The sequence below is a fragment of the Rhinolophus sinicus genome, chromosome 15, assembly GCF_057876585.1.
Source record: "Rhinolophus sinicus isolate RSI-liver-muscle chromosome 15, RSI-T2T, whole genome shotgun sequence".
NCBI classification, from domain to species: Eukaryota; Metazoa; Chordata; class Mammalia; order Chiroptera; family Rhinolophidae; genus Rhinolophus; species Rhinolophus sinicus.
Genome location: NC_142515.1, coordinates 120,920,934 through 120,943,046, shown reverse-complemented (window position 1 = coordinate 120,943,046; position 22,113 = coordinate 120,920,934).

Here is a 22,113-nt window from a genome sequence, read left to right as displayed (position 1 = left end):
CATGATGCACAAAAATCTCAGGCCATCATTTCCATTTGCTCTCAGATCCATCCCCCACCCCCATCCCCCAGCTCAGGGGGCTGACAGTTGTAAACGATATTCCTCATGCTTCTTTACCCACTGGTGTCAGGTAGGTTCACTCAACGAGTTACTCTGGTGGGAGAATAAAGAGCAGGAAGAGGAGAAATCTCAGTGTTAACTGCCTTCTACCTTCCAGTGGTATCTCCAGCACGTGGAATCTCCGGCACGTGGAATCTCCAGCACAGGCTCATATTTCAGTTTTCACCTTGTAGCTCCTCTTTCCTCCATGTCAAAGCTCCTACAAGTAGGCCTGGGAAGTGTCTCCAGCTTCATGGGTTCCCCTCCTGCCTGGCGCTCATGGCTCTTCTACTCTAAGAGGCTTTTTAATTGGCTTCTGGTTGCCTCAGATTCCCCTTTTTCCAGCTCTCTGAGTACCTCTATAACTAGCTCCCATACTATGATCACCATATTGAATTATCTAGTGTAGATTCTATTTTCCTCACACGAACCTGACTAACCTATCTCAAGAAACAGTCCTTTATGTTGAGATTCTGGAATGGATTACACATCTATTTCAGTTAAAACACAGTGGTAATCTCATTGCCCCTTGGGAAAGGGGATATTAAATATCCATTGCATACATTTACATCATTATTACTTAAACTTTCATCAGTGGTGGTTATTTGACATCAAGCCTTCTGGATATGAAATCTTTGTGGGCCTTAATCATCATGGCCATAGAAACGCTGACCACAAAGTTCAAAGTATGAGATAGCTACTTCTGGCTATACTGGAAAAGAAAACAATAAAATCTTGCATTAAAACTCTCAGCTCAAGACACGCAGCTTCTATGGTGGCTCTGAAATATCTTATTTCTTATAGCCACAGGGAGAAATGGTCAAAAGTCAAATTCTAAATTTAATCTCGTTAGTTGGGATACAATAATGCAAATTTAATGAAAAGCTTTATTGAGTTTCTTGTTTTTTTGTGTGTGTTTTTTTCTCTTCAAAATAAAGGTCAGAACACTGAAAAGTGAGTCCATAAGATGTGGAATGGAAACTATTAATTAGAGTCAGAAGAATCTGAGGAACTTGAACCATTGTTTCCCTGAGCCGTCCTCTGCCACCAGTGGAAGAAGTTTCTTCCTTCCTTTTCTGAGGAGACCTTGCCCCCTGCTTAAAGACCCTGTAATAATCTCACCTTGCAACAGGTTCTACATTCTCTGCAAGACTCATGCTCATCACTTTTCTTTCTTCCAGATGCATAAGAGGATAGATCCCAGCATGCCTCAGGGGAATAAGGCAAAATCTGATCTAAAAGGAGATACTATATATACAAGAAGAAGAAGAAGAAAGAGGAGGAGGAGGAGGAGGAGGAAGAAGGACGAGGAGGAGGAGGAGAAGAAGGGAAGGAAGGAAGGAAGGAAGGAAGGAAGGAAGGAAGGAAGGAAGGAAGGAAGGAAGGAAAGAAAAGAAAAAAGAAAAGAAAAGAAAAGAAAAGAAAAGAATTAAATCACAAGATTTGATCATTTATTTTGACAGGGACTTGAGCAATATGAATAGAAACAGATTCTCAATATGCCAGGCACTCTGTAATGTAGATTTAGTCAAATTTATCCATATTGTGTAATCTCCTAAGATTGTTTTTCCTTCATTGAGCTAGTTCCCAGCAGCTGGAAGTGGCTATAACACATTGTTTAATTAATTCACTAAAAGCTATGCACGAAAGTGGACCACATTCAATAAGACTGAGTTGCCAGAAACTCCCTGGCAAAGGAGGAAGAAGAAACCCAAAGATTTAGGAAATGAAAATGTTAGTAGAATAGACTTATGATGAGTAACACTAGCTACAGCAGAAAAACCCAAATGATAGTTCCTTTACCAAAATACCGTTAACTAACTTAAAGAGGGCACAACAGCCTCTGTGAGTTCTCTGAGGTGTTTTCCCTCTTGAGGCCAAGATTAAGATTGGAAGATGTCTGGAGTGACAGCCTGGGTAGTAAAATTTACTCATCAGAATTAAAGTGTCCACTGAATGTCCAGCTGGGGTGATTGACAAATAGAATGTTTTGACTTTCAGACATCTTTGGTGCCTGAATGGTGGTTAATTGATTACTAGATCCTTAGATATAAAAGAATTGTCAGGCTAGTAAAATATTACTTGATCAATATAACTGGAAAAATTCTACATCTATTGCAAAGAAACTTGCCGTAAGTCACCATAGTGGGAAAGTGCAGATTCTCACTCAATTCCAAGACACAGTTCACAGAGTCCGGGCCTCTTGGCTGAGGGAAAGCTGGAGTCCCTTGAACACCCTTTGATAATGCCACAAGTGTATGCTAGGATTCACTCTACAGGCCCTCTCCAGAGGAACCTGGGGCCACTTACCGGGTGACTGTGCTCTGGGGAAAGAAAAATACCATGATATTCCTGATTATTAGATAGTGTTAATGTTTGAAAGATCATCTCTGGAGATCTAGTTCACCACTGTCGCCCTGAGGTGAGGAATGGGGATTAAGAGTCAGGTGCTAAATAAAATTTATTTCCAAGTCTGTTACACACTGACATCAGTGAGCCTGTGATTTCACCTTGAATATACTTCCCCAATTTCAAGATGTATAATTGTAATACTTATTTGGCAACTGGCCGGATTCCTGAATTGGCTCCCTGACTCATGCGGTAAAGGCTATTATGATAAGAATGGATAAAAGAAAGCTTTGTGAGTTCCCTGACATCCACATTTTAAAAATCAGAAGCAATACCCCATCTCTGATCCTGAGGGGAATGGAGGGATTTGTGTCTCTCTCAAATAGTTGGAAGATGTAGGGGGTGGTGCTTCTTATCACACGGCTATTTACCTTGACTGTTTACCTGGGCGAAAGCCAGAAGCTTTTGAAGAATGATTATGGTTTTCCTAATTATCATCAGAGGGAGACTGAACGGCATTTCCCAAACCAGACTTTTTGAACCAGACTCCTATACACTGTGTTATCTGATATGCACATATTGACCTGGAAACTGCTAAACCACTACACCAATTAACAGAAAAATAAGTTTACTTTTCCTGGGCAGTAGTAGCAGCACCGCTCACTGTCTTAACTAAGCTCTATGCCAACTTCTAGGTGTCTGTGATAATGCACTATCCAGGGACACAGATAGCTTTGAATTCCACAGAATATCATACGGTTTCACCTCGATCGTAGCATGCTTAATAAATTTAGAGGAAACAAGTAACAGGTGCTTTGGATGGATTAGCAGGTACATATGCCCATGACAGAATGTGAGTGGTAAACTCTGACAAAAGCAGGACCTATCAACGAGAATGAAGCCAAAGGTGTGATGCATCTGTTGACAAAAGTTGCCTCGAAAATCCATTAATTGAGACAATTTAAAGCTGCTCTCTTTTATTGGGCCTCCTAAGTAAAAGGCTATGTTGCCATCTGGCTGAAGTTTAGGCCACTCTGACACGTAGGCCTTATGCAGACTGACACGCCTGTGGCATGTAGCGCTCCTTTATGGAGCCCCTGGCAAAACAGGGAAATGACAGTGCCCCTAGTTCCAGGATCTGGGAGTGAAACTGTGGAAATCCTCACCCTGGTCTGATCTCCTGTTTGTCTATTTGCTGTTTACGCTTCCTGCACGAGATGATGGCCTGGGGTACAGATGTACCCTGGATTGTGGCAGCAAGTAAGAGTTTGGGGGGGGGGGACAAAAACATGAGAGTACTGACAACAATGAAAACATGAGAATGCTTGAGGTGTTTTACGTATTTTACAGGCCTTTAGTATGTGGCAAGAGTGTAAGAATTTTCTGTTCCATGTACATACTCAGAGACGATCTCTCACCTTAGAGGATTGTCTCAGTAATTATGTGGGTAAGATGGCCTATTCTGTGGGTATAACCATGGACGAGACCATTTTTCCATGTAAGAGCTCATTTTCCCTGCCTGCCGAGCTCCTGCCAGCCCTAACATTCCTAAGTTCTTATTTACGGTTGCGTTTGATATCATACACATGATTGCTTCTCACCAAGAAGCTTGTTTCACTGCAAAAGAATGCAAGAACGGCTTTGTACCTATGGGTTCACATGACCTCATCAAACACCCCATTATCCAGAAGCAGCTCCCCAGTAAAACAGTGGAATGATTTACCAATGACTCATTAATGGAGACAGCTGGGAGAAAATATGCTGTAGCATTAGTTTATTCACCTCTACTTGGGCAGACAGAGAACTCTGGTAGAAATCAGAAGCAGCCTCAATTGATGCAGTCTATCCTGGGAAACACGCGGAAATTGAGGCTGTTTGCAAAGTCCTAAAGAGAGCTTAGTGTACCAGAGAGAAGAAGAGGCTAAGATTCATAAAGTCACAGACCTGATATACCAGGGATGATAGAGGGCTCGATACAAAACTGAGTGTACTTCTACATAATTAAAACTATAAAATCAACTCAAAAATTAGTGCAAAGAAGTCCAATTATTTTCCATATAAATATTTCCTGATTATTTATTTAAATTATGTTCTTGTGTTTTTTTGTTGTTTTTTTTTGGTTTTTGATTTTTTTTTTACAAATAGAATGTTTGTGTGGGGTGTGTGTGTGTGTGTGTGCGCGCGCGCGCACTGGCCTCTGCATGAACTTGACCTTCTTACTGGGTAATCCAGCAAAACCCTGTGTTACAAAACAACCAAGAACTATCAAAGTCTTCCCCTACATGAGTAACCCCAGAATTTGCTATATTAAGTTCAAAGAGGTAGGTAGTCTATTTCACATAACAATGAATTACTGCCTGATTCTAATGGAGAGCCCACAGAATCTAGAATCTTTCCATTGTCACCTGCATAGACTGTGAGACTTTCAGTCCTATGCCTTCATACTTGGGAAAATTCTACGGGGCTACACCTAAGGGATCCTAGGCAGTCTTTTCGTGATCTAAAAGTTTTACACTTTCTTTCCATCCAAAGATCTACATTTCCTCCTGAAATGTCCATTAAATATTCTGGATAAATGACTTTCAGAGCAAAGAGAATGGCCTTTGTCTCTCCTTACACAGTGAAACATCTGCTCATTGGAATACCCTTCTGCCTCCTTTTAACTAAAGTGCCAGATGTCAATGGTCTCCTGCTGAGTAACATGCACCTCAGTTCTTTGAAGAGGATGAGAAAAACATTCCTAGCGGTAGGATACCATTCCTAGGCAGGGCTGCTTTACTTCTTTTGAATTTACTGCTGAAGTTCTTGGAGATATGCTATACAAATTAATAGAAAAAAATTATAAAAAGTTCATAGTACTCTAATGCAAACACTTAATGCTTGGCAGGCAAAAAGCTACGCATTTATTTCATTTAATATGGAGGACGTAAGTGCGAGGTTGATATTACGAAAGACTCCTTTAGCAGATGACGGTATAAAGACTAAGAAAAGTAAAATAAATTACTTGAGGTTACAAAATTAGGAATTGGGAGATCCAGAATTGGCTCTGATGTCTATTCCTGGGTTACATCATTATGGATTAATTTTTATATCATTCATTTTGTTGATGTATTTTTTTCTAAATTTTCTGTTATGAGAAAAGAAATTTTTTTATGAAAACCCGTTGATTGTGTTTGTTTATGATTTAAAAACCTGACCAAAAATTTTTCCATGAAGTCATTAATATATATCTCACTCTCCTTGGCATTAAATGCACACAGAGCCATGCCGTTAGTGTTGCTGTGTAAAGCAAGTGGTTTGTTGGTGTTGTAACAACTAGTGGAGGGACTTGGACAAACTGGCAAGTACATGCCTCATTTAACTGAGCGAGGACACAACTCCAGCTACCTTTTGTCATGCTGAAACCCGGTCACTATTCGCATATGTTCTGATTCTTTTTATGAAAAAAAGAAGAAAAAAAAAGTTCACCTTTTGGGAATTGATGTTAAATCTCCCCACTTTAAATATTGTCAACTAATTCAAAAACATTTGATGACACTGTGCTGAACAAATAAAGTATGTCTGCTGCCCAAATACAAGCCGGTTTTTGATCTTTCATGTTGATAACTCCTAAAGTTTTAATTCTATTTTTATTTTTTTTTTTTTTTACTTATATACATGTATATATTTATCAATGTACAAATTGGCACATGCTGATACAATTAATTTAATATCTATACATTAACCCTTATAAGTAGGGCATTTAAAACACAAATTAAAATTAACCATGCCTTTTTATCTCTCATCATAAAATGCCTCTAGAAGTGTAATAACATTTATTTCATTTTATTTTGTAACTGCGTTCTCATGTTACTTGAGACCAAAGTTTAAGGTTCAATTATTTCAAAATGTACTATAAATTCCTAATCTGAAGTTTTGTCTTACAGGGAGCTTAATAATTTGTAATTAGAAAGCATTATTCTGTGTATTTAATCCTTAGATTTTTCTTAAGCATTTAAAATACAATCATGAATGTAAAGTTTTCATGTATTTTAAAGTCAAAGATTTCTTATCTGTAAACACGTTTTAGGACCTTTTTTTATTAATTCTGCATAAAAATAAAATTAGAGAAAGCAAAATATTTTATTTACATGACTTTTTTACTCAAACCAAGACAATTATGTAACTTTACTTCTTGAAGTTTTTTTTCTTCAATAAATGTTTCACTGTTCTCTGTAAGTGTCCTTGAGTTATCATTTAGTGGAAAGTATTAGAATGAATCTTTCCAAAAACAGACACAATGAAGCAATAAGTATCCAATTCCCTCCCTATATTTCTTTAAAGATATCTACATCAAGTATTTTGATCGAGACATTTTTGTGCTCTTCCTGAAGTAATACTCTTTCGTGAAGCCTTTTTCCTCCTCATGAAAGAAAGCACATCTTCTCCCTCCTCGATATAAAATATTTTTATGTGGTTTCTAACTAGTAGTCGTATTATTTTGACAAAAAAAAAAAGGGCACAATTCCTCCATTTGATTATTGTTGAAGCATTTTAAAATAAATATTTATACTTCACATATTATTCACATGATTTCCCTCTATTTTAATCTCTATATGCTTTTTTAAAAAATCCTAACTTCATTATCATTTATTCACTTTTTAAAGTCCCTTCTATTTACCAGTCCTCTCCTTCCTTCCTGATTTTACTTTTTTATTTTTTAATGGCTGAAATATCATGGTTCTGCTCTCATTGTGTCTATCTCTGTTGCATTCAGCTCATTTCATTGTCCCACTAAAAGCTGACAACCTCTCCTTATAGTATAACACTCAATATTCATGGCCCAAATTTTTACTGTTATCTTTCAGCACCTGTACTCCTTTACAGTGATGTTGAAAGATTCATGCCAGTGGTGACAGCTGGCGAAATTAAAAAGTAGAGGTCTCTATAATTATGCTCTACAATATTTTACGAAGTGACTGTAAGAGAAATTTTATTGTCTCTTTAGGTGAAATAATTTTCTAACTTTAAAGGCTATTGTTATCTGACATCTGAATAGTCTGTCATGCCATAATTTTTTTAAAAAACTCAAATTTACAGTGTTCAATTCTATCCTAAATATACTTTATTTCAGGTGAATATAATTAAATAGTATACTAGGAGGATGTTTGGCATTTTCAGCGTTCATTCAAATAGGAAAGAATCCTCACTTGCTTTGTCTGCAAATAATTCACTATTTTGTCTGTGACTAAATGAGATGTCTATGTAACTTGAATCAGAGTTTCTGCTACCACATTCAAAATAGAAGCAAATTTAGGTCACTCAGTTTTAAATAAAATTCCACAGGTTTCAGTTTATTAGGTGTCAGCATTTGCACTGCCAGATGGCTTTTTTGCCTTGGTCCCCAGTGTGTAATATGCAACTACCAAGTTAATGCAGATTTCCAATCTATCCAATTCTAGAATCTAACCACAAAGGACCCAAAAAGATTGGAGACTAACACAGACAGATCGATGGATAGACTTTAACATAGATTCTGATCTCCAAAAAACACAGGTAGTTTTAGTATATTTTGAATGGTTCAAGAGTCAACTAAGATCTCTGGTTTCAAAGAGGTAACAAAATAGAGTAAGCCAAACGTAAATATTTCTGACATAAAAACCAGAATTGAGAAAAGTTCTGTTAACTTACAATTGAAATCCATAAGCACTTCATTTGCTTAGTTCAATTGTAGCCAATAAATATTTGCATCTTGTTTATTTTGCGCCTTGCACTGTGCAAAGTTCTGGACCCTCCACTCAGGTAACTGTGTTAAGGTATGGATGACACCAAGATCTGGACAGCAAACCCTGATTGGTAAATGCTATAGTTATGGAACAGAATCCTGCCAATGAGCATTTATCTAGCACACACTTGTAGTGCAAATGAAGGTTTGGAAATATATACTCTTTAGTTGACAGTACTAAATCTCATGCTCTCCTGCTCCCTTTCTCTGACAACATCTAGCATTGCACACAAGATCCAGTATCTATTCAACAATTCAGATAAGTGCTCCATCACAATAAGGACAGCTGATAAATGTCGTCCAGTCTGTACATACTGAGGACTGTGTTTGACGAAAAGGCCTGGAGAATGCACTCATCAGCAAAGCAATGCAGAAGACGCTGCAAAAGGGGCACGCACACCATTGAGAAATTAAGCAGCAGTGGTCCTCTGTTGGCCAGGCTTGATGGAAGAGATGCTGTTGCAAAACTGGGCTCAGTGACAGCAATGATGATTGCTGATATTTCAATGTATAGTAAGATCAGAGAGGCAGCCAGGGGGAATTTGATGGGCAAAAAGCCTTGGAGAATGTTAACATAGCACGATAACATTAGGGACAAAATAGATAGGCCACCATCAAAAGTACTCTTTTTTTTTTTACCATCAAAGCAAATCAATAATAGATCCTCAGGAGACTGAACGAAGTTAACAAAATCAAAAGTCATGATTTCTCGCCAAGTTTCCAGATAAGAGCCAGTTTAGGAACAGGAAGCTTCTGCCTAAAAGTGAGGTCAGTTCCTCTGGAGTGCAGCACGTGGGGTAAGAGAACTAACTCATAGTATGGAAGGCCACATGAAAGCCTCTGACACTGATCTTCCCTGGGCTGAGATCATAACTGAAAAACAGCATTGCATCCTGGGAAGATGAATGGCACAAATTTGAAACATCCTTGCAAACCTAAAGGATGCAGATGGGTGCCCATCCATTAATTCACCAGTCTGGCCCCTGAAAAAACAAGGCAGATCTTGCAAGATGACTGGGTACAACCAAAACTGCATGCAAGTATTAGACCTAATTGCAGCCGTTGTGTCAGAAGTAGTACTTTTTTCTAGAGCACTTTAGCACTATTAATTTTGATGCTGGCTATATTTTTATCAGTCATTGCCATTTATCCCTACTTGCTAAGAGTTTAATAATGAGTATATATTGAATTTTATGAAATGTCTTACCTTCATCTAAGTAGGTGAAATTAAGTTTGGGGTTTTTTGTTGTTGTTTTTTTTTTTTTTAATTAATGTTGTTGTGGTTTTTTTTAATTAATTGCTTTGCTAGGTATACGAATCTTTAACCAATCTTGCATTCTCAAAATTGAACCAATTTGGCTGTCAGCACTATTTTTTTTTTTTTTTTTTTAGATATATATTCGGGGGGCTCACATTTTGATTAGAATGTTTTCATGTATGATCATGAGAAAGATTGGTCTTAACATTTTTTATTACGATAAAGTATAAAAATGATAATTGTATAATCATTATGTTAAAAATGTTCTACATTTTTAATTTTTTGAACCTTGAGCTTTTAGAAGTATATTGTTTAATTTCCTTAAATTTAGGAATTTAATTTTTTAATTGGGGAATATCAGGGAACAGTGTGTTTTTCCAGGACCCATCAGCTCCAAGTCAAATCGTTGTTGTTGTTTTTTTTCTTTTGTTTTTTTTCAATCTAGTTGTGGAAGGCGCAGCTCACTGGCCCATGTGGGACTCGAACCAGTGACATTGGTGTTAGGAGCTCTGCACTCTAACAAACAGAGCCAACTGACCACCCCAAATTTAGGAAATTTTAATTTATACCTTATTAATGATTTCTATCTTAACTCTACTGTGGTAGGAGTTATGCTGAGTGCGTTTAATCTTTTGAAATACATAGATACTTTGTAGGCAAATCTATAAAATTTATGTTTTCCATTTTAAGAGTTTCTCTCCAAATTTGGTTCTCAGTAGTTTTACTTTGCAATGCCTAGAGTGTTCCTTCGTACTTTTTCTTTTGGGGTTCATAACATTTCTTGTAATCCATGACTTGATGCCTTTAATTGCCTTTGAAGGAATCGCAGCCTTTATCTCTTCAAATATAACTCCCATATCATTTTCCATTTCTATTACACTACTATTCCAATTACAAGTTTGCTTAAGTTTTCACCATGCTTCTCCTTCCTGCCCCCTACTCCAGCTTCTTTTCATTCTGTGCTTCAGTCCAAATACTTTCTACTGACCTATTTTCACGTCTCTTTCACTTTGTCTGAAATGCTATTAATCCTGTATACAGAATTCCTGATTTAGTTACTGTATTTTTCATTTCTAGAATTTTCATTTGAATATTTTATACATGCCAGTTTTCTGATGAAATTCTACATCCTGTTATCTATTTTCTGGAACATTATTCATAGTCGTTTTAATGCCGAAGTCTAGTCACTCCATTATCAGAGTCGCCTTTGATATATTGCCTGTTTCTCTTCCTTTTTATATCTGATAATTTTCAAATGACTAGTAGGCATTTTATAAAAAAGAAAAAATATTGAGGTTGATAGATGATATTGTCATCTCAGGAAAAGATTCATCCTATTCTATTCCATGTAGCTACAATCTAACTCGGGTCTGAAATGATTCAAAATTCTATAAACCTCTACTGTGATCTTTGGTCCACATCTTGCTTATACCCATTCCTAGGATCCCAGCTAGACCCTGGAATATTTATAGCGTCCCTTCTCTTGGTAGAGTTGAGGTTTTTTGTTTGTTTGTTTGTTTGTTTGTTTTATCTCCCCAGGATTCTGGGACTACTAAATTGTGCAATGCTTTTCAGCACTTTCTAGGCATTGCCATCTCCATCTCTTAATAGCTTAAATAAGGGAGAGGGTTAGACTCGTTTCATAAGTTTGTCTATGATTCTGGTTCCTCAAGATTTGGCAATTCTCCAATGCCTTTAAACATAATGTATTTTCATGTTTATTTTGGATTTATAATTGGCCTTAGTGAGAGTGTTGACCTACTATTATCTACTCCAATACAACCATAAGTGGAATTCCCCAAGTGCTATAAAATCTGGGGTAAAAATCACATGACACACAATGATAGTTTCAAGAGGTAACTATATGACACTTATTCTTGTCCCCTTTAAGCCTATTTGCATCTATTCCTCCAAATTGATTTATCTGAAATATAAAGCTAAATATCGCATTTACCTGTTAAAAATACTTTCATGAATATCTGCCACATATCAGAGTAATTTTATTTACTGGCTATCCATAATGGCTAAGGTTTCTTAAGTTTTTCAACATTTTATAAAAATATTTGAAAATGAACAGAATTAACTTTAGTAAATATTACATTAATCTTTATAGATGTGAATATGATATATCAATGAATCAATAGTAACAACACAAGTGTGATATAATTTTATATAAAATTATATCATATAAGGGTATTTTAATATTTATCACACAATATAGAGTGGGTTTCAAAAAGTAAGTTTAGTGTCATCAAAGTTACTGAGAAGTCCTGATCTTTAAGAAGCATGATTTGTTCTTTACCCACTACATAATTTTGTTTTTAGTGCTTCACCACCCTACATCCCTACCCTCAATACACCTTGATAGATCTGAAACTACCTGAACATCCTGGAACGTTACCATTATTCTTTTGCATTTACCCATGTCTTTATTACCCCCAAAGGCTCCATCTTCACACATCATCACTTTGGGTGTTAAGGTTTCAACATATGAATTTGTGGGGGGACATAATTCAGTCCATAATTGTGTGTGTGTGTACATAATTTCTTTTTTTTTTTCCTATTGGGGATGCTTCTTTTTTACTCTGAGCTGAGCAAATAAAAAATAATCTATGTACATTAGCTAAAAATGAGATCATGTTCTTGTCCAAGTACCCCAGTGTGTGTGTGTCATAGAGAAAAGAAACCCAATCTGGGCTTTATCTCCCAGTGTCAGAAAGAAGCATTATTAACTAGAGAGCTCCCCCAGAAGGCCAGTCCCTGCCTCTGCAGCTTGTCCTCCTAGAGGGAGGGGACTGCTAACCCCTTCAACTGCCTATGCCTCTTAAAGCTGAGGTTAAGATGATGAGACTGGCCTGGTGGGAAAAAAGTATCCTCTGTTCTCGGTAAGTTATTTGGCTTTGATTCCCTCAACAGGTTTTTAAATGCCAACATATTGCAGCTTTAAGTTTTAATTAAAAGGATTAACATAACAAATCCAGGAAAAAAAGATAACCATATTATATGGCTTTGGGTTTACCAGTAAAACGTAAAAATAAGATAATTTGATTTGATGCCTTCAGCAATTTTTTTCCAGATATATATATATATATATATATATATATATATATATATATATATATATATATTAAACAAAGCACACAAAAAACAGTAAGCAGAGACCAGGCTTAACCATATGTTCAATACAGAACCCTTGTGACCTTGTGAACTTAGTTGATTGATGCTACTAATTTTGAGTAATCACAAAAATGTAATAAATCATTAAATGTAGTAAATACTAATAAATGTTTCCTTGTAATTAGTTTAGCTGGAAATTTTCAGGCATGTGAAGAAGCTAAAAACTCTGTTCAAGTTTTATGTTTTTAAACAAAATTTATTCCCGTTATTTTAAGTTCATAGTACAGGAGTGCCCCCTTATCTACAGGAAATATACTCCAAGACTTCCAATGGATGTCCGATACTGCAGATAGTCCAAACCCTATATATACCATTTTTTGTTTTGTTTTGTTTTTCCTATATATACATACTTATGATAAAGTTTAATTTATAAATTAGGCACAGTAAGAGATAACTAATAATAAAGTAGAACAATTATAACAATATACTGTAGTAAAATTTATGTCAATGTGTTCTCTCTCTTGCTCTCAAAAACTCTCACTGTACTGTACTCACATTTTCCCTTAAAGAAAGCACTTTGTAGCTTCCCTTTGGTATATGGGAATTGCCAGCATCAGTACTCTTGCACTTTGGGACCACAGTTAAGTAAAATAAGGTTGAACACAAGCATCAATACTGTGACAGTCAATCTTGTACCCAAGATGGCTACTCGGTGATTACTGAGAGGGGAGCCTCTACAGCGTGGGGACGCTGGACAAACAGATCCCTCACATCCCGTGCAGGACAGACTAGAATGGCACGAGATTTCATCAAACTACTCGGAAGGGCTCGTTTTACCTTTGTCTTTGAACCTCTCCTATATGCGGCGTCCCCATTGTATGTAGGTATTACATTTGGTTATTTCCTCTTCTTAATCTGACTCATGTCAATTTAATTATTAGACTAGCCAAAAGAACCTAGAAAGGTAGAGGAAAGTTTCTTCCTCGCCCACAAAAGCTTACTGTTTTTTGTGAGCTTATTGTTTAGGTGGCAGTGAGGGGCAAATGTTTTGCAAGTCTCTCTAGCATTATCTAAAAAACAGGTGAAAAAGGAAATAGGAAGACAAGTTCAAAGGAAAAAAATAATTGTATGAAAAACAATAAATCAGAATATGGGAGCACGTTATGTTTATTTGGAGATTTTCCTCATTCCCAGTTGATAATAAAGGGATACACTGCAAATTCAAGTAATTATATAACTGTCTCTGCACTTAGATTGTTCCTTTCTTTTCAAACTAATACTAGTTGCAATACTGCCTAGGAGACAATGGTCCACTGAGATTTTGCAAATCATTTGCCATATAATGGATTTTATTTTATTTTTTTATCTGAGATTAAAATGGTAAAATATAAATGAAAGAGATTGGTCATCCAGGGTGATCTTTCCAGTGTCCCTTCTAAGACACACTTTTAAAATATATTGATGATCAAATGTCTCTCCTTGACTCATTAGGAAGAAAGCAATCTAAAATGTTTTTACTAAAAAATAAACCCATATTGTCAGTTTTAAGATGAGGTAATGCTGAAATGACAGAAGCATTTGGTTATTGAAACCAAGAAAGAAGAAGCGAACAGGAAAAAATCAGTGAGTGTCGCTTTACAGAAAGTTGATGGGAGTATGCATTCCATCCAGTTCCGGAGTATTCGCCTTCAGAGTTTCCATAGAGAAAGTCTCAGAGTGAAGGTCATTGACTATTGTAGGTGGATTTGGGTTGTAAACAGCAGAATGAAAAAGTAAAACAGACCTAAATAATAAAAGGGAATTATGAGCTCATGCAATTGCCTAGTGGTGATCTTGGCAAGGATTTGTCTGTGATTCAAATGATTTCCCTTAATCTCCATTTACTCCCTCTACTTCCTGGTTTTACTTCCTTGCGGGTAGTCTCACTAAGCAAGATCTTTCCTCCTGTTATCAAAAAGATCATGAACCAACCCTAAGGCTATAAGCTTTCTTGTGCACTCTAGCTAAAAAAGGGTCATTTGTTTCCAAAGACTTTCAGGAAAAGTCCTGATGATTGCCCTGAGATCCACAAATGACATGTGCATGAATCTGAAATAACTGCATTGGATAAGATTAATATCTATTATATTCACTATGCCTCCACCCCTGGAACTGGGGTGTGATTAATTCCATGCAAATTCAAGTATCTTTAAATGGTAAGGAAAGGCAGTTTCCAAAAGAAAACGCGAGGTACTTTCCAAAAGTTGGGGATGGGGTAAGAAACTGATGTTTGTCTTGTCACTTAAATCTGCAAACAGTCATTGAATAAGAAAACATTAACACTTAAAATACAGAAACCTTTTATCGGGATCCCATGTCTACTTTATCACCACAAATTTTGCAGCTGATAAAACAACACCCATTTTCTGTTAAAAGATAAACTGAGGGATATCAAAAATTTTAAGTTTGAACAAATATGGATTCGAATTGGGCAGTATCCAATCTAGCAGACAGAAAAGAGCTCTGAGATGCTGTACAAAATGAAACAACTTTTATAAGCAGAAAGGAGAAGGAACAAAGAAGTAAGACTAGGCAAAAAAGCAGGTTGGTTATTGGTTCTTTTCCTTTAGGGACTGGTAGGTCTCTCAGGAATATTATCTAACTAGTGCTATTCAGGTGATTTCTGATTAATTGTTTTAAGATTCAATTTTTGGGAGAGCCAAAACTGTAATTAAGTTAAATCTCAGTTTGGTGATGTGGGGCTTAGCATAAGCAACTCTATTTGGGGCCTGTTTTGGGTCTTGTTTTTTAGCAACTCATTTCTGTAGTCAGAAGTCTAGTTCACTATTCTGCTTAGGATAACACATGGCTGAAATCAAAATCAGGGTGTTGGCCAGGCTGGATTTTCCTCTGGGGTCTCCCAAGTAGTACCTGCTTCACGTATCATTCTTCATGTTGACAGAATTCATTTATTTGGTGGTATACAATTCACATCCCATTTTCTTGCTGACTCAGGCTGGAATCATTCTCAGCTCCTAGAAGCCATTCTCTGCTGTTTTTCTCATGGCCCTCTTCATCTGCAAGCCAGTAAGGCTCAATGAATCTTACTGGTGGTTCAAATCTTTGGCTCTTCCACAACTACCCTGAGAAAAAGTTTCCTTTGAAAGGCTGATATAATTAGATCAGGCCTACACATAAGAATCTCCCTATATTAGTATCAACTATTCCATATAACATAGCTAATCCTGAGGAAAACCTACCATGTTCAGCTGGGGGATTACACAAGACATATACATCAAAGAGAGCAGGAAACCTTTGGCAAAATCTTAGAATTCTGTCCAACTCATCCACCTAATTACTTTTGACTTACAAATTGATCTCTGAAATAATTTTTTTTCTTTCACATTTATCCACTTTATAAAAGTCTTTTCAGATATCATGCCAAGTGTGTTTTAGGTACAGTAGTTAATTACCATTCAGTTTAGTAATTGGGGTCTTTGAATCCGAAGTTATTAAATTGATAAATTACTTTTTCTGAACCTGTAATTTGATGCATCAACCAAAGAGTGGTCAGCTTCTGAGTCTCTCTTGAAATGGTCAGTTACCATCTCGTCCCTGATAATTACAATTTGCTTAATTGTCCTAAGTTCAATTTTCTCTACTCCATTATCTTCCTACTTATACTAAAATTTGATTGCTAGTTACTCAATGCTATGTATTCATAAAAATAAATCCCATATGCAATGCTTTGTTTAAAAAGATCATTTAAGTGGGTAGAATATAAAAGCTCATGATAGAGAAAGGAATATTTATAGTGCTACTGTCAATGTGACTAAATTGAAATATTAAAGGTTTCCATATTCAAAAATAACTAAAATAATGTACCTATTTTATTACCAAATTTTCAGCCACATATTCTCAGAATTCCCTCCCCCCAATTATTTTCTTTTTGTTAGCTTTAGTTTTCCAAAGGACTTACTGAAATGTAACATGTTAAAGATAAACTCAATTACTTCGCCCCTAATTAAACATTTCCCATATTTTGCCATCACTTTCAGTGATACCAGCTTTCTCCAGTTTTTCCTTCTTTGACTTTGGCTCCTTCATTACTCTTCCATTCGATAATAAAAGCATGAATCCCTTTGAGAATATCCTAAAAATCCCATATATATATATGAATATATATATATATATATATATATATATATATATATGAATATATGCACACATACATAACATTTTGCTTTCAATTTGGAGACTCACTGATTCTCAAAAGCTATCTTCATTTCATGTCTTAAGTTTTGCTATTTGTTTCTCTGAAAGATTTTATATCCACATACCCTTTCCGTTTCCACAGCTCTCACCCTCATACCTCATTTACCGCAATCATGTCCTTCCTTTTTCCAGACACTACTGTATCCATACTCAATGCACATTACACATAGACTAAGTTATTTGTTTTTCTCAAAAAACTCATTCAATATTTAATTTACTCCAAAGTCTCCCTCTTTGTATCCATCTCATTTAAATTTACAAAGGCCCTTTTTCATCTCTTTTGCCTAAACCCACTGTCTCATCCTGTTCCCTAATTACAGGTTACAGAAAATGCTAAAGCCAGCATTTTCCTGGCTCCAACCAAATCCAAATACTTTCCTCTAAGTTAAATTAATGTCTTCCTTTCTGCTCACATGCCTTTCTTTGCAGGTGGCTTCACCACCACCCTTAAGGCTCTAGCTTCACCTATCTGCCCTCCTGCAGTATATTTATTTGGCATGTGTATATATATGCTGTTGATAATAATTTCAAATAATTTTTACTCCATTCATTTTCTCCATTGCTATATTGGAGAGTCAGAAGGAAAAATGGGCTATGTGTCCACTGTACCCATCCCTTTACCTCACCTCGCATTCCCACTTCCAATAAAGATCATTATGTCTGGAAAAGCACACGTACACATGTAGTTAAATTCCAGTAGGGAACATTAAAATAAGTCAATAAAGTTTCTATATTTTTCAAAGGAAGAAGAAAACTAATTCTAATAGAACTAAATATAGTTTGAAATCCTGTGTTAAAAGTCCACTGTTGATTTTCTGTAATAAAATCTTTCATGTAGCACAATACCTAAACACACACACACACACACACACACACACACAATCTTGAAAATAAAGTGAGGGTGAAAAATGGTTTTCATTCACTCGCACAAAAATAAATGGAATGGAATAAGTTCTCAGGAGTCACTCAGAGGTTAAGTCCCAGACAAAGCAATTCGTTGACAAGGTATTTCAAAAAACAAACTCCAATGCAGGAAGCAGAGTTTTTGACCCCGTGCTGCACCTAGATCATGCTGTTTGGTAACAGAATGGAGAAGAAACAGAAAACTGTGAAGCGCATTAGTGTCTGGCACAAGGAAATGGTAATAGTCCCATGAGGACCCTCTGCCATGAAAGGGCCCAGATGACCCTAAATCAGTGAGTAACGAATGGGCTCAGTGACCGCGAGGAACACATAGCAAAGAAATAGCCCTTTTGTGGTAGTAAGGTCCCCGGTTTAGCCTAGGAAAAATGTTTGCACTGGATTCTTATGTTTTTTTTTTTCCTAGTGCCATGGTCCCAGGCCAGAGTTGAAAGAGGCTCTCTGGTCAATGTTCTCCTTGAGTACAGAGATGGGAGCAATGCAATTAGCAATGGATGCACAGATTGTGTGGGAAGTATGTCAGTTCTCAGAGTGGCATCAGCAGGCAACCAAGAATCAGTGCAGCTGCTTATAAACAGAAATACCTGCAGGGACTATGGGGAGAAGGGTGTAGGCAGGACATACCAAAATTAGGCAGAATAGCAGCTCCTTCCACTTTTCAAAGGCGAAAGGAGGGACTTGGGTGATTAGGTGCAGAATAATTGCTAAGCTATTAATTTGCCCCTTAACTGTACCTCTATGTTGGTGGCCTAAGGAAATACCTGTTATGTGTATATTTACATCTTAATTGGTTATAGATCAGGCATTGCAGGACTTCAGAGTTTGTCAAACCAACACAATAAAGTGGCATTATAACAATCTGCCTTGGGAGGTGCTGAAATACCATTCCCTTTAGAATGGAAGATTTCCTGCTCCTTTCTTTACATCGCACATAGATAATAGCTTCCATTAGACTAATACTTATCACAGAAAAATGTTAACTGGTTAATTCAAAGAGTATGTTTTCGGAAGTAGAGAGTATTGCATAGCAGTAGATACAGTTCATTTGCTCCCCTTGTTTTATCTGTCAGTTTTCAGATGAAATGCATCAGATAATATCAGTATTCAGCAACAAATGGATATGTTTAAATGTTAGCCACTTTTGGAATAAGCCCAAATTATTTATCAGGGGAAGAAAGTGAAAATCAAGGTTGAAGTGACATGTCTAAACTGTTTCGGATGATAACGGTGATATTTTGTGGCCTGCATTTCAGAGTATGGCAGCAGTTGCTACAATTCAACATTTAAGTAGATAATAAAATGTAAATGTTATACAAATCAACAACTAAATTTTATGCTATTGAAATATTTGAATCGGTGTAACACTTGCAGTGAAACGCTTCACTAAAGGGTAGGATTTGGTTTCCAATTCTGCTTCTGCAACTTAATACCAGTAAGATTTTTGTCAATTAACTGAAATTTAAAAGCACGTTTTTATCTATTAAATAGAGATTAAAAATTCTTATCTCACAGGTTGTAATGAGGATTAAATGAGAAAATGAGATGAAATCACTTTGGAACTGCAAAGAAGTAAACAAATCCCTATTATATTATTGTAGCTGTTAAACAAGTACAGTTAGGATAAGCATAAGAAAATATTACTTTAAATAGAGAGTGATAAGTGCATAAATTGGATAAAACACAAGCTAGAAAATGTTTAAAAATGGCTTTATAAAGGTGTTTACATATCGAAAGTAAAAGACACATGATGGATGAATACTGGAAAGTGAATTGGGGTAAATTCTGGCTTTTTGATAACAATATTATTAACTTCAAAGCAGCACTTCTTATCAAGAAGCTTTGTCAATACACAGGGGCATTGTTATCTTAATATTGGTTAAATATTCTGGATTATTCATTACAACAATGCATAAGATAGCATCGTCCAGCCCCAAATGTCAATAATGCCTATTGAGAAACACTGGAAAAGGAGCCGTGAGGATTCGCAGTTAGTGGAGTCAGCACACACCTTTCACTACATACCTACCTAGAGCCTGTTTTATTTTCTCCTACTGATATATGTAAAGAAGAAACAAAGTCCAATAGCATAAACATATGTGGACAAGCTGCCTGTGTGTATAATACAGACTGTCTATTTTTATTACTCCAAGTAAAAGTTATAAGAGGAGAGGTGAAAGAGGCAAATGTCAGTAAGAGTATGTTCATTGCCAGATCTCTCTCATGGAGAGCCAGAAAAGGGACTGAGTCAAACTGGAGAATTCAAGGGATCTATTTATTTTAATTTAATTCAGTCTTTCTTCCCTTCCACCCCACTTTCCTTCCTTCCCTCCCTTTCTCCTTCCTTCCTTTCTTTCTCTTTTCTTTGCAGCTATTCATGTAATTACTATTGCAGTTACACTGACACTAAGTAGAAGTGCATCATTGTGACCTTGAATTAACTCTTTAAGCTTCCTGAAATTTATGCTTTATTCTTTCATTGATCCCATGATTTGTGGAGGAAGCACAAGAATTCCCGTCTATCTATTTTTTGCTCTTTTCTGGATTTCATCTTAAAAAACTCTTTTCTAATAATCTCAGGGAATGATCTCAGGGAGAACTTCAACAAAGAGATAGAAAACATCAAAATGAAAATAGAAAATAGAAAAAAAATATAACCAGTGAGAAATGAAGAATACAATAACTGAAATGAAGAATGCATTAGAGGGAATAAAGGGATTAGATGAAACTGAGGATCAAATTAGTGATTTGGAACATAAGGTAATAGAAAACACCCAATCACAACAGCAAAAAGAAAAAAGAATCCAAAAAAAAAATGAGGATAGTTTAAGGGGCCTCTGGGATAACATCAAGCATACCAACATTCACATCATAGGGGTACCAGAAGGAGAATAGAGAGAGAGCAAGGAATTGAAAACCTATTTGCAAAAAATAATAATGTAAAACTTCCCTAACCTGGTGGAGGAAATGGATATTTAAGCCCAGGAAGCACAGAGAGTCCCAAGCAAGATGAACCCAAAGAGGCCAACACCAAGACTCATCATAACTAAAATGCCAAAGGTTAAAGACAAAGACAGAATCTTAAAAGCAGAAAGAGAAAAGAAGTTAGTTACCTACACAGGGGGCTCGCATAAGACTGTCAGCTGATTTTTCAACAGAAACTTTGCAGGCCAGAAGGAAATGGCATAAAATACTGAAAACGATGAAAAGTCAAGATTATTCTACACAGCAAAGCTATCATTTATAAATGTAGGACAGATAAAGAGTTTCCCAGACAACAAAAAGCTAAAGCAGTTTATCACCACCAAATCAGTATTATAAGAAATGTTAAAGGGACTTCTTAAAGAAGAAGGAAAAAAGATGAAAAATATGAATAATTAAATGGCAATAACTATGTATCTATCAACAATTGCTTTAAATGTAAATGAATTAAATGCTCCAATCAAAAGACACAGGGTGACTGAATGGATAAGAAAAGAAGGCCATTATATCTGCTGCCTACAAGAGACTCACTTCAGATCAAACACATACAGACAGTGAAAGTAAAGGGATAGGAAAGGATGCTTCATGAAAATGGAAAAGAAAAAAAAAAGCTGGGGTAGCAATACATGCATCAAGCAAAATAAACTTTAAAACAAAGGCTATAAAACAGGGACCCAATAATCCCATTTCTAGTATTTATCCGAAGAAACCCAAAACACTACTCTGAAGGGACATGTGTATCCATATGTTCATTGCACATTATTTACAGTAGCCAAGATATGGAAGCAACCTGGGTATCCATCAATGGACGAATGGATAAAGAGGAGGTACATACAATGGGGTATTACTCAGCCATAAAAATGAAATGTCGTCATCTGCAGCAACATGGGTGGACCTAGAGGGTACAGCACTGAGTGGAATAAGTCAGACAGCAAAAGACAAGTGCCATATGATTTCACTTATATGTGAATCTAAGTAACAAAATAAATGAACGAACAAAACAAACAAATTCATAGATACAGAGAACATTTCAATGGTTTCCAAATGAGAGGAAGGTTGTGGGGATGGGTGAAAAAGAGGAAGAGATTAAGAAGTACAAATTTCTAGTAAACTTCAGTTTTTTCCTTTTAATTTCCTACTAGAATTCACTTAAAAAACACACATACAAATATCCCTTATCCAAGTAGGTCTTAAAATATTATCACAAATTTCTATTTTATACGATTTTAATGATGTGGTATATGGTACATGATATGTGATGTGTGATATATGGCATGAGCTAGGTGGTTTTTTATCTTTATTTAAAACTAAAATATGAAAAATGTACCAACCTTTATAAAAAAGAAAAAAGATAATTAAACTTGGCTTACTT